Consider the following 11,019-nt stretch of genomic DNA (forward strand, 5'->3'; position numbering starts at 1 on the left):
AAAAGCTTGTTTATGGAATTCACTTCAAGTTTAGGCACAGATAAAGAGTGGGGGAAATTATTGATAGTGGTTTCAGGTAGACGAGTGTGTTTTGTGAAAGTTTTGCAAGAGGAGACCGTAGATTGGAGCTCAGACGAGCACTTACCATATTTTAATAATTATTATTATGATTTTATTTTAATAATTATTATTATGATTTTATTTAGTAGTAGTAGTAGTAGTGGTGGTGGTATGTGGATCCCTGAGACTGGCCACTCTTGAGCATCGGAGAAATCGTGGTGACATGATCGATCTCTACAAGTACATCCATGGGATCTATGATACAAGAAAGCCGTCTTTTCAGGTCGCCAAAAAGTGCAACCAGGGGGAAATAACCTTAAAATCGTAAAAAAAAACACTTTAGGCTAGATGTCTGCAAAGGAACCTTCTCACAGAGGGTTGTCAACACATGGAATGATCTCCCAGATGCAGTTGTACACGCACAAACAGTAAACGCATTCAAAAGCGGACTTGACGTCCATGGGAGGTTGCTGCCGAGTTTATATTGTCCATCCTCCTAAATGGAAGTGCAAATTCCTGGGTTTCTGTGCCACGCATGCCACAAAGTTGTCTAGGAAATTTTTCCCTTGGAACGATGAACAGGTCCAAAACCTGGACCTCAAACATCTATATGTCAAGGTCAAGGTCAAAGTATGTACTTCATGCCACGCCCAGCATCCCAGAGTTCATCATGCTAAATTTGATGCTATTCTGTCAAGTTATCTTGGAGTCTATGACCAAGAGTGTGTGTGTGTGTGAGAGAGGTATTGTAAGGTAAAATTTTAAATTATAATATTGTTTCCAAAAAATATGGACAATTATTGAAAAGCAGATTTTTACAAGGACTAAAAGAAGTGCAGTTTTGCATATTTTTTTTTTTGTTTTATTCATTTTACATTTTACTAAAAACATGATAAATGTAGATACAAATAATATATTTATACGAACACAACCGTGTGGAAATCCCACACTGCTTTTTACATAAATCTAAACTTGTGATAACGATAATAGACTAACACACACGAGCTACATGCAAAAGCTGGACATACAGAAACTGCTGCCGATGTTAAAACACTTGGAATCATGAAAACTGAAACCGTATTTTAATTGTAAGTTAACCTGCTGTGCCCCTGCTCTATACTCCCCCTCCTTTTGTGTGTGTGTGTCACCATAAACTGGCATTACACCAAATATGTGAGGAGGGTCAAAGAGGATAGAAAAACAGGAGAAAAGGCACTAGCCAGACCTCCACTGGTTGAGTGCAAAAAGGACTAGAATCTTGGAGAGGCTTATTGCCACGCAAATTCCAGTAAAGATCAATGCTCGCTGCCAACAAGAAATCAATGGTAAGTGACTGTTGCAATAATACAAATTCATCTGTAAACATTATCAAAAGAGGTGGAGAATATTGGAAATCTGGGAGACTTGTTTGTCACTCAGACTCCAGAGAACACCACAAGTTGTACTCAAGTCTTTGATGATGTCCTATGTGACTACTCCTAGTGATTAAATAATAATAATAATAGCAATATTAATAGTAACAATAATAAATTGATTATAATAATAATAATAATAATAATAATAATAATGTTATTCAAGTTTCACTTGCATATAACAGTGTGAACAAGACATTGCTGTTATCTTAATTTAGATTTGAAGGTGAACTTTTTGTTTCTTTCAGATCTTGCAGAGATTTGAAGAAAAACCCTTCACTAACATTAATTAATGAAGAAATTCCATTCCATAATGAGACATAGAATGTAATAATCTTCAATATAAAAATAGTCTATTGTTTTATTATTATTATATATGTGATTGGACGATTCCAATATTATTCCTGATTCTGATACAATTACTGATTCTGATTTTTAATTTTTTATAGATCTCTTCACATTTAACTATGGAGCTGTTATTTTTTCTCGATTACTGTAAAAAACAACAAAAACAAAAAAAAAAAACACGTTAAATGCGCAGATATTTTCTTAAACATAAAAATACACTTCTGCGGGATGATCTATCGATTTTAGTTTAATGGGTGATTTAAAATCAATAAATATTTATTATTTTATTACTACCATCAGTGGAAGATTTTGTTTTAACCAAATTCATATATAGAAGACAATTAAAAGAATCGTTTTTGGTATCGGAAAACAGGCACAAACATTTCTGATTCCAATACCGCTGACAGTTCTGATTTTTCTGATTCCGATTAATCGTCCCAACACTAATATATATCCTCGTCATGTCATATGAACCCGAAGATTCTATTATGACATTGGTTTCTCCAATATTTTTCAACATGAATTTATATACTTGTGTTATGTTGATTAATCAGATTATTATTCTCATCTTGGGTGTCATTAGCATAACGTTTTGGTCGCTGCAACCTGCAACCTTCTTTGGGTGTTGGGGACATGCTTCTTTTCCTACTAAGGAAAAAGGAGGTTGGTTCTGCATTACAAGAATTCGAACCGTTTTTTTTGTTTGTTCTTTTTAGAACCCCCCCCCCTTACATTGTGTTTAAAAAAAAAAAAATATTCATGGGTATCAATCTTCTGTTTCGTAAAACATTTTTTCACTAATTTTAACACTTAGTATAGATATTCCGAAAAGTTGTCATAGGAAAACCTTTAAAAAATAACTAAGTGACCCCTGATGATTGAACTTTCTTCATGATCTACGTACCCACCCTCAAAAGCACGGTTTGAATTCTTGTAATGCAGAGCCAATCCCCTTTTCCTTCGTAGGAAAAGAAGCGTTTTCTCAACACCTGAAGGTCACAGGTTGCAGCAACCAAAACGTTGTGCTAATAACACCCGATGAAAATAATAGTCCGATTAATCACCATAACACAAACATTCACATCTCATCTAAAAAATTCAGAATTGCATGAATCTATATAGTCTGTTATTAATAATAATAATATTTTTCTTGGTCATTGCCAACTAAATATTCTTCAAATTAATGTCTCTTCTTTCTTAAAAATTGTAGCAATTTAAAAATAAATATTCTATCTTCTTACTGTAAATATAAATGTCAGCTGCATACTCTTCAAATCGTTAAAACAAATGTGAATTTTTTAAAATGTTTTTATTTAAAATTTTTAATCAAAAAGACAACATAATTTAGTTTTTGGAACAATTCATTTAAAACTGTTTACCTTAACGACATCAAATTAATCACCGTCTTTGATTGAATGATTTTTTTTTTTTTTAATTTTAACGTGTAAAAAAAAAAAAAGAAAAAGTTAACAAAAATACAGAAAAATCTTTGATGTATGTACCCGTGACGGAATGAAAAGATCAGTATGAACGGCCTTAGCATATTATATAAATGTTTAAAAATTTGATGTGTGTTTGATTACGGGCACCAACTTTCTATTATATGTGAGTTCTTCTCTGTTTTGTGGAGTTTTGATTATTTTAAATCCAGAAAAGGCAGAATTCTGCTTAAATTGCTAGAACCTCTCATTGTTCTCTGCCCCCCCCTTTTTTTCTATTTACCTCGACTCCAGGTGTGCGTTTCATAACAATGTTTCCATAGAACAAACTGGATTCCAACTCTGATTTTCATTTTGGATTCCTGCTTTTATTTTATCAAAATCCATTTTCTTCTTTTTTTTTTTGTATAAGAGCTCAAAATGATGGTCTAGAATCACCCCTATATTTACAAAACGAAAATACAGAAAAATCTTTACGTATGTATGACATAATGAAAAGATCAGATTCCAAAAATCGTATAAATTGGTCAAGTAGTTTTTTTTTTTTTTTTTTTTTTAAGAAAATCATTTTTTTTTAATTGAAGTCATTAAATTAATAGTAATTAATAGTAAATCCTCGGAAGTTCGAATTGATTTATCTCTCTTTGTTTATTTAAAGATGTTGGAGTTGCGGTACTCTTTCTTGTTTCCTCATAAAATTTGATTTTCTTAGTTAAAAAAAATATGTATATATCGAATCAGTTTGTGGTTTTTGGAATATGACATTTTCATTCAGTCTCTGGTACATGCATCATACAGATTTTTCTTTATTTTTATTTTTTAATCTAGTAGGAATTCTGGCCGAGAAACAAAACTGATTTCTGTCAAATCGCTAAATCTTTATTTATCGACATTATTTAATTGAATTTTATTTTATGTTTCTGAATTTTTAAGATGAGGATCGGTTATTCATATTATTTGGATTCTTTGGACTACTGTTCTCATTTTTGACTGTCATTTTCATAACGTTTCGGTCGATGTAACCTATGACCTTCCTCAGGCATTTTGTTGAACTAGAGAATTTTGACGGAATTTCAAATGGAATACTTTATTTACTTCACTGGAGTAGCATGCTCTTGTTCTGTCAGCCATGACTGGACAGAGGTCCTAAGTAATTTGCAATTGTATTTTTTGGTTACCCACACTGAGGATTGAACCTTCAACCTTCAGGAGAATATCACTTTTTGCAATTGATTTTTCCAAATACTCTAACCACTGTGCCACAGGTCTTTGTACTTTATCTATTTTTCTCTTTTCTTTTTCTTTCTCTCTTTTCTTCTTTCTCTTTTTTTTTTCTCACTTTATTTTCCTTTCTTCATCTTATTTTGCATTCCTTTTCCCTCTTATGACAGTTCTCTCTGAAAATTGAAAATTATATTTTGCCATGAGGGTTAAAGTTATATTTTGCCATGAAGGTTATTATCTACTTAATTATCATGCCACAATTAGTTAAATATTTCTGCATGACATAAAACATGTAATTTCACATAAAAAATGTTTTCTTTAATAATGCAGTAATACGTAACCCCAACCTTTTGGTGAATTTTTTTACAAGGTGCCTTCAATAAGTTTCTAGACTTTTTTTTGTACAGGCATTTAAAATTGTCGTAGACCTTTAAAAATTCAATATGTTATTGCTGTACATCTTATGAGATGACTGAACAATTTTTATGATGATTTCAGGTTCAAATGAACAGCTACAGCAGGAATTGGAATACACCGTACTAAAGCTTGATTGTCACAACTGGTGAATTTCAAAAATGCAATCTGGACGAGAGGACACTTTGTAATAATGATATGCAATAAAATTCTGTTTTAAACTTGGAAAAAATGCCGCATAAACGTATGGAATGCTTCAGACTGTTTTTGGACCATCTTGCATGAATTGAGCATCAGTTTTTGAGTGACATAAGAGATGCAAGAAAGGCAGGGAATCTGTGGAGGATGATGAGAGATGTAGGAGGAGTAAGGAAGTCAGAAAACCAAAGTTGATTGGCCAAATAAAGAATTTTATGGATGAGAACCGTTGTCTTTCTATAGAGACAATAAGTGCACAGTTTGATGTCAGTGTGAGAACTGTACACACAATTATTCGTGAAGAACTGAAGATTTGTGCGAAGTTTGTTCCAAGTGTGCTCAGATGATCAGAAAGAAAGACATTGTCATGACACCAGGGAGATGGTCGAGCTGATTGATTCAGATCCCACAGTCCAGACCTTGCTCCCTGTGACTTTTGGTTATTCTCTAAGCTGAAGGAAAACCTTAGAGGCTGTTGCTATGTGACAATTGGGGTGATGAAAGAGGCTGTGACGAGGGTCATTGTCACATTCATGTAAGAGGACTTCCATGGGGCCTTCCAGAAGTTGTTGGAACGGTACAACAAGTGCATTGCAGCCAGAGGAGATTACTAGAGCTTTGTGTGTGTGTACTATCAATAAAAGTGCCCATACCGAAAAAGTCTGGAAACTTATTTAAGAGTTGATAAGTAGCAATGCGATGTATCTTGAAAAGATTATCTTAAAAATTCTTCACACAAATTCCTGCTAGAATTGTTCACATACTCATGACCTAATGGTTAAAAGCATTGGTTAATAATATACTCTAAGCCAGAGTTTTTTATGGCTTAACAATTTGATACTTTCTGTAGGCGATAACAACTCCTTAGCTTGCATGGTATGTGTTGAAAAAGGCCAAATACAATTTTTGATGGCCAAGCTGCTTAAAAAAGGGCCAAATTCATGAAATTTGGCCTTTTTTGAAGGATGATCTGGCAACCCTGAACAAGAATGTTACATGTAGCCTTGTTTCGAATATTATTATAATAGGCACTATTTTCATGGAAATGTTAATAAACTCATATTTTCTGTGTGTAATTGGTTTTTCGCCCCCCATCCCCCAATTTTTTTTTTTTTTTTTTTGCGCTATCCAGACAAAATATCAGCTTTTTGCAAACATAATTGTTTAAGATATTTCTCATTCCATGGAATTTCCGGGGGTCTTGCTAGTAACATAAAGAGATTCAAGAAAAGCAGGGAATCTGTTGAGGATGATGAGAGATGTAGGAGGAGTAAGGAACATTTCTACCCAGTCATGGCTGACAGAACAAGAACAATCTGCCTCTGTTGATTAAATAAAGGGTTTGATTCTAAATTTCATGCATGTTTCCATGTTTGAAAAGGTGCACCTGAAGGTTACATCGATCGAAACATTGTGGAAATAGCAACGAAGCTGAGTACAGTCGTCCTAACAATAATCATCATCATATTGAAGATTCTATGGTTGGCATTGGTTTCCCCGATATTTTTCTAATCAGAATTATTTCTAGAAAGACAGGTACTTACAAGAGGGATCACATGAAGGTTTCTATTTACTTGCCTCCCCACGAGGACAGAGTTAAACACAAGGTTGGTTTTTAATGTGGGGAAATCCAGTTTCCCTAAAAAGGGGCACTCTGGATAGAAACAAAAATAAAAATCATCTCTGTCATGAAGGATTTCTCCTCCACTGACCAAAAAAGGAAAGGTGAAGTGTAGTAACAGAACAGATACTACACTTTGTTCTCAGCCAAAAGGGACCACATGAAGGTTGCCAATATCCTAAGTGAAAGTGATTTTTGTGGAACAAACTGGATTCAAACTTGGGACAGCCTGTCTCGTTAATCATTGCATCACCGTCACCTCCCCAATAATTTCAAGTGATTCTTGTTCTATGTTAACAGTTGGTCTTATTTACCATTTCAATTTCTTGCTGTGCTTTGTATTGACTTTAACACATAAAATCTCTGTTAGAATGATTTAAAAAAAACTATCTCTGATTGGTTCAAACTAAATATGGTTTCTGATTTCACCCAATCACTGAGTGTCTTATATCAGGAACAAACATGCCACCCTGCATGACAACAGTTGTGATCCGACCATGGAAGCAAGGCATAAACAACTTACGATCAGAATTTGATTGACTTTTCTTCTGAATAAAGTTGAGTTCAAAGAAGTTGAGTTAATTTTTAATTCTGAAATGCTTTATTGTTTGTATATTTAAATTCTTCCATATTCAAGATGTTTGTCTAATATATTTTTTGCGACGGGAAAATCTTTATATTATCTTCAATAAATCTCAGCTTCACATATTTAAAAAAATTTTTTTTTTTTTACTTTTTTTTCTTATTTGATTGGAATAAAAAATTTGTAACAATTTTTCTGCATATTTTTTTCTTACAAATGTGTGATCTCATCAGGATTTGATATCCATTGTTTTTTTTTTTGTTTTTTTTACTTCAATGTCTTTCTGCAAATGCATTATTGTTCTTCCCTATAAATTGATGCCAGTTTAGAACATTTTTTTACTTAAAATTTTTTTCTCATTAATTTTATTTCTTTTGTATTTTTTTGTAATTTTTTTTTTCTTTAGTTTTTTTTACTCCGTTTTTCACTCAGTTTTCTTTTCTCACATTTTTTCTTTTCTCACAGTTCACTTTTTCTCAGAATGTTTTTTTTTCTCAAAATGTTTTTTCTCCAAATGATTTTTTTTTCTCCAAATGTTTTTTTTTTCTCCAAATGTTTTTTTTTTCTCCAAATGTTTTTTTTTCTGCAAATGTTTTTTTCTCCAAATGTTTTTTTTTCTCCAAATGTTTTTTTTTCTCCAAATGTTTTTTTTTCTCCAAATGTTTTTTTTTCTCCAAATGTTTTTTTTTTCTCCAAATGTTTTTTTTTCTCTCCAAATGTTTTTTTTCTCTCCAAATGTTTTTTTTTCTCTCCAAATGTTTTTTTTCTCAAAAAGATTTTTTTTCTTAAAAATATTTTTTTATCAAATTTTTTTTCCTTTTATTAAAGCGCATATTTTTATCCTCATATTTTTCTAAAAGTTTTTTCATTTTTTTTCCTTGTTTATTTTCTCTAGCTTTTTTTTTTTTTTATCTCCATGTCTTTTTCTTTTAACAAATTGGTGTCTTTTTATTCACTTGCCTTCCATTTCATGTTGAAATTTGTACATATAAAGAAAATAATAAAGTTTAAATAAACAATATGGCTTTTGTAAATTTTTTTATTTAATTAAATTCCAATTTTATTCTTTCTGTAAAAAATGGATGGTTGCTTAGCAACCATCTTTTCGCTTTTACTGTGAAAATGTGTTGCCTAAATATTAAAAAAAAAAAAAATCTACTGCGATGAAAGTGATTTGGATTTTTCCAGGATTTCAAATTTTAGCTTATTTCAACTTATTTTAGTATTTTTAAAAAGCATATCTTAACTTATAATTGAAAGAGAAAAGAAGTTGAAGAAATCAGAAGACTAGAAAATCAAAGAAACATCTACAAAGTACAACTAAAATAACAATTTTCTATTAATGTGGTTTGAAATGCATTAACTTCAGGAGAGGAGGGCCTAGTGTTTGGCACCGAAGAGAACACATAAGTCGTGTGAATGCCGAAGAAGTGCTGGCAATTCTTATTTTTATTATTAGATCTTAGTAGATTACACCCATTTTTATTTTTTTTTTTAATATAAGATCTTAGTAGATTATGAGCCATTTTTATTTATTTTTTTATATAAGATCTTAGTAGATTATGACACTATTCAAGTCTCCATGTGGAAATTTTTCTCACATGAAGCCAAAATTATTTTCAGTCACCTTTCACAAGCACTGACCTAGGCATCTGGTTAGGTCTGCAGCCAATAAGTTTAGCTTTCAAAATAATATCGGGTTTACCTACTTCTAACTTATATATTTCAAACTAGAGCACCATTTGTGTGAAAAATTAGCAAAAATTGGGCCTAAATTTGTGACAATTTTTAAGGCTGTCAGAAAAAAAGTCATTTCAGATTTCACTTATCCAAATAAGGCATTCAAGCAAGAAAGTACCATATGTACATTGAATTTAGCAAAACAAAAAAAAAATGGACCAAAAATGCTTATTAGGGATTTACCATGCAAGAATGCGCATTTTCGTCTGTGCCAATTTTTTTTCAAATTTGACATTCTTTTAGCTTTAAAGGTCCACAGAGTCTCTAATGTATACATGAATTGTGAAATATTAGTCATTCCAGTACAACATACCATCCACTGATCAGAAAACACCAGTTTTATCAAAATCTGATGTAAACGGGAAAAGTTACAACTAATTTTGTAGAAAACGTTGGGTTCAAATGCCGAAACTAATTTTTTTGATAAATTAAATCACAGGCTCTAAATAAAAAAATCCAACTCCTAGAAAAGTTTCTTACTGGTATTTATGACCATATGTATTTATGACAATATATATTTATGACCATATGTATTTATGACAATATGTATTTATGACCATATGTATTTATGACCATATGTATTTATGACAATATGTATTTATGACCATATGTATTTATGACAATATGTATTTATGACCATATGTATTTATGACCATATGTATTTATGACCATATGTATTTATGACAATATGTATGAGCCAATTTTTTTAATTAGTATTGAAATTCAGATTACACATTAATTTATCATCCAGGTAAAATTTTTTGAAAAAAGTGCACTTTTCAGTGTTTTCATGCTAGGAAAATGCTGGAAACCCCATGAATTATGTCCAAAACAATGTACACTATCATAGAATTGGATTGTTTCATGAGATCTTATCAGGTTACAATGATTTTCTTTATTATATAGTCTTATTAGATTACAAGCTATTTTCAACATGAATAGAAGTAAAGTTGATGCGACGGAGACGAGAGTTGAATTTTTTTACAGTTGGCATCTGTGTGCGATGGAGAATTTTAAATAAGCATTCAAGCGTCAGACTTTGTGAAAATTTTCATTGTACATCCTTCTTTTGGAGCTTAGTAATTCTCCACTCAAGTTTTTCTTTCTTTTATTGTACCTAAAATCTGCTCTGACGTTTTCTAATTTTCTAGGTATTCATTTTTTTTTCTCTTTGTGCATAATAGTGATGGATCGATTCCAATATATCTCCCGATTCCAAATAACAAAGTTGCTGAAAGAACACAGCCACGATATAAAAAGCAATTTCCTATGCAACTATAGATCCACCTATTCGAAGAGTTCATTAAATGCATTGATTTACAGTCGTCTTTTGTAGGTTGGTTGGTTGTTTTTGTTTTACGGCATATCAACCCTTTTCAGGTTATTTAATGCCGAATCCAAAGATTTTGAAGAAAAAGTTTTTAATAGAATATATTTGTTGTTTTCAAGTCGGTTTCTATTTAGCCCATTGTTGGGACCCTAACAGGTACTACCACTCCGGGTCAGAGTGGACCTGGGAGCAATGGCAATTAAAGGGGGTCTCCACACTCCCCAAAGCCCACAAGCTGGGGCCTCACCACTAGATATAGTTTAAGGTTCTATCCAGGACCCGTCTTTTATAGGAAATTTCCGATATTTGGAACTTTTCTTATAGCAAACTTGTTTTATTCAATTTTTGAACAGTTAAACAGTAGTTGGATGTCTTCAAGTCCAACATAAACAAATTCCTGCTGAGCCGCCACCTTAAGTAAGACACTTTATCAGATCTCCATTTCTATGGATTACTACGATATTGTCCCATTGATTACTGTACACAATGTATACCCATTAACCCTTATCCCCGAGTGGCTTCCGGGCCTTTATAAGTGGTGACTACCATGTAGAAAAAAAAGAACCTTGTAAATCAATTACGTTCTTTTAAAGGCTAACTAGTGAATTTATGCAAAGTTTCATTTTCCTTTTGTTTGCTTCTTTTTTCTT

This window comes from Euprymna scolopes, chromosome 27, assembly GCF_053919585.1.
Source record: "Euprymna scolopes isolate OS-2025 chromosome 27, ASM5391958v1, whole genome shotgun sequence".
Taxonomy (NCBI): Eukaryota; Metazoa; Mollusca; class Cephalopoda; order Sepiida; family Sepiolidae; genus Euprymna; species Euprymna scolopes.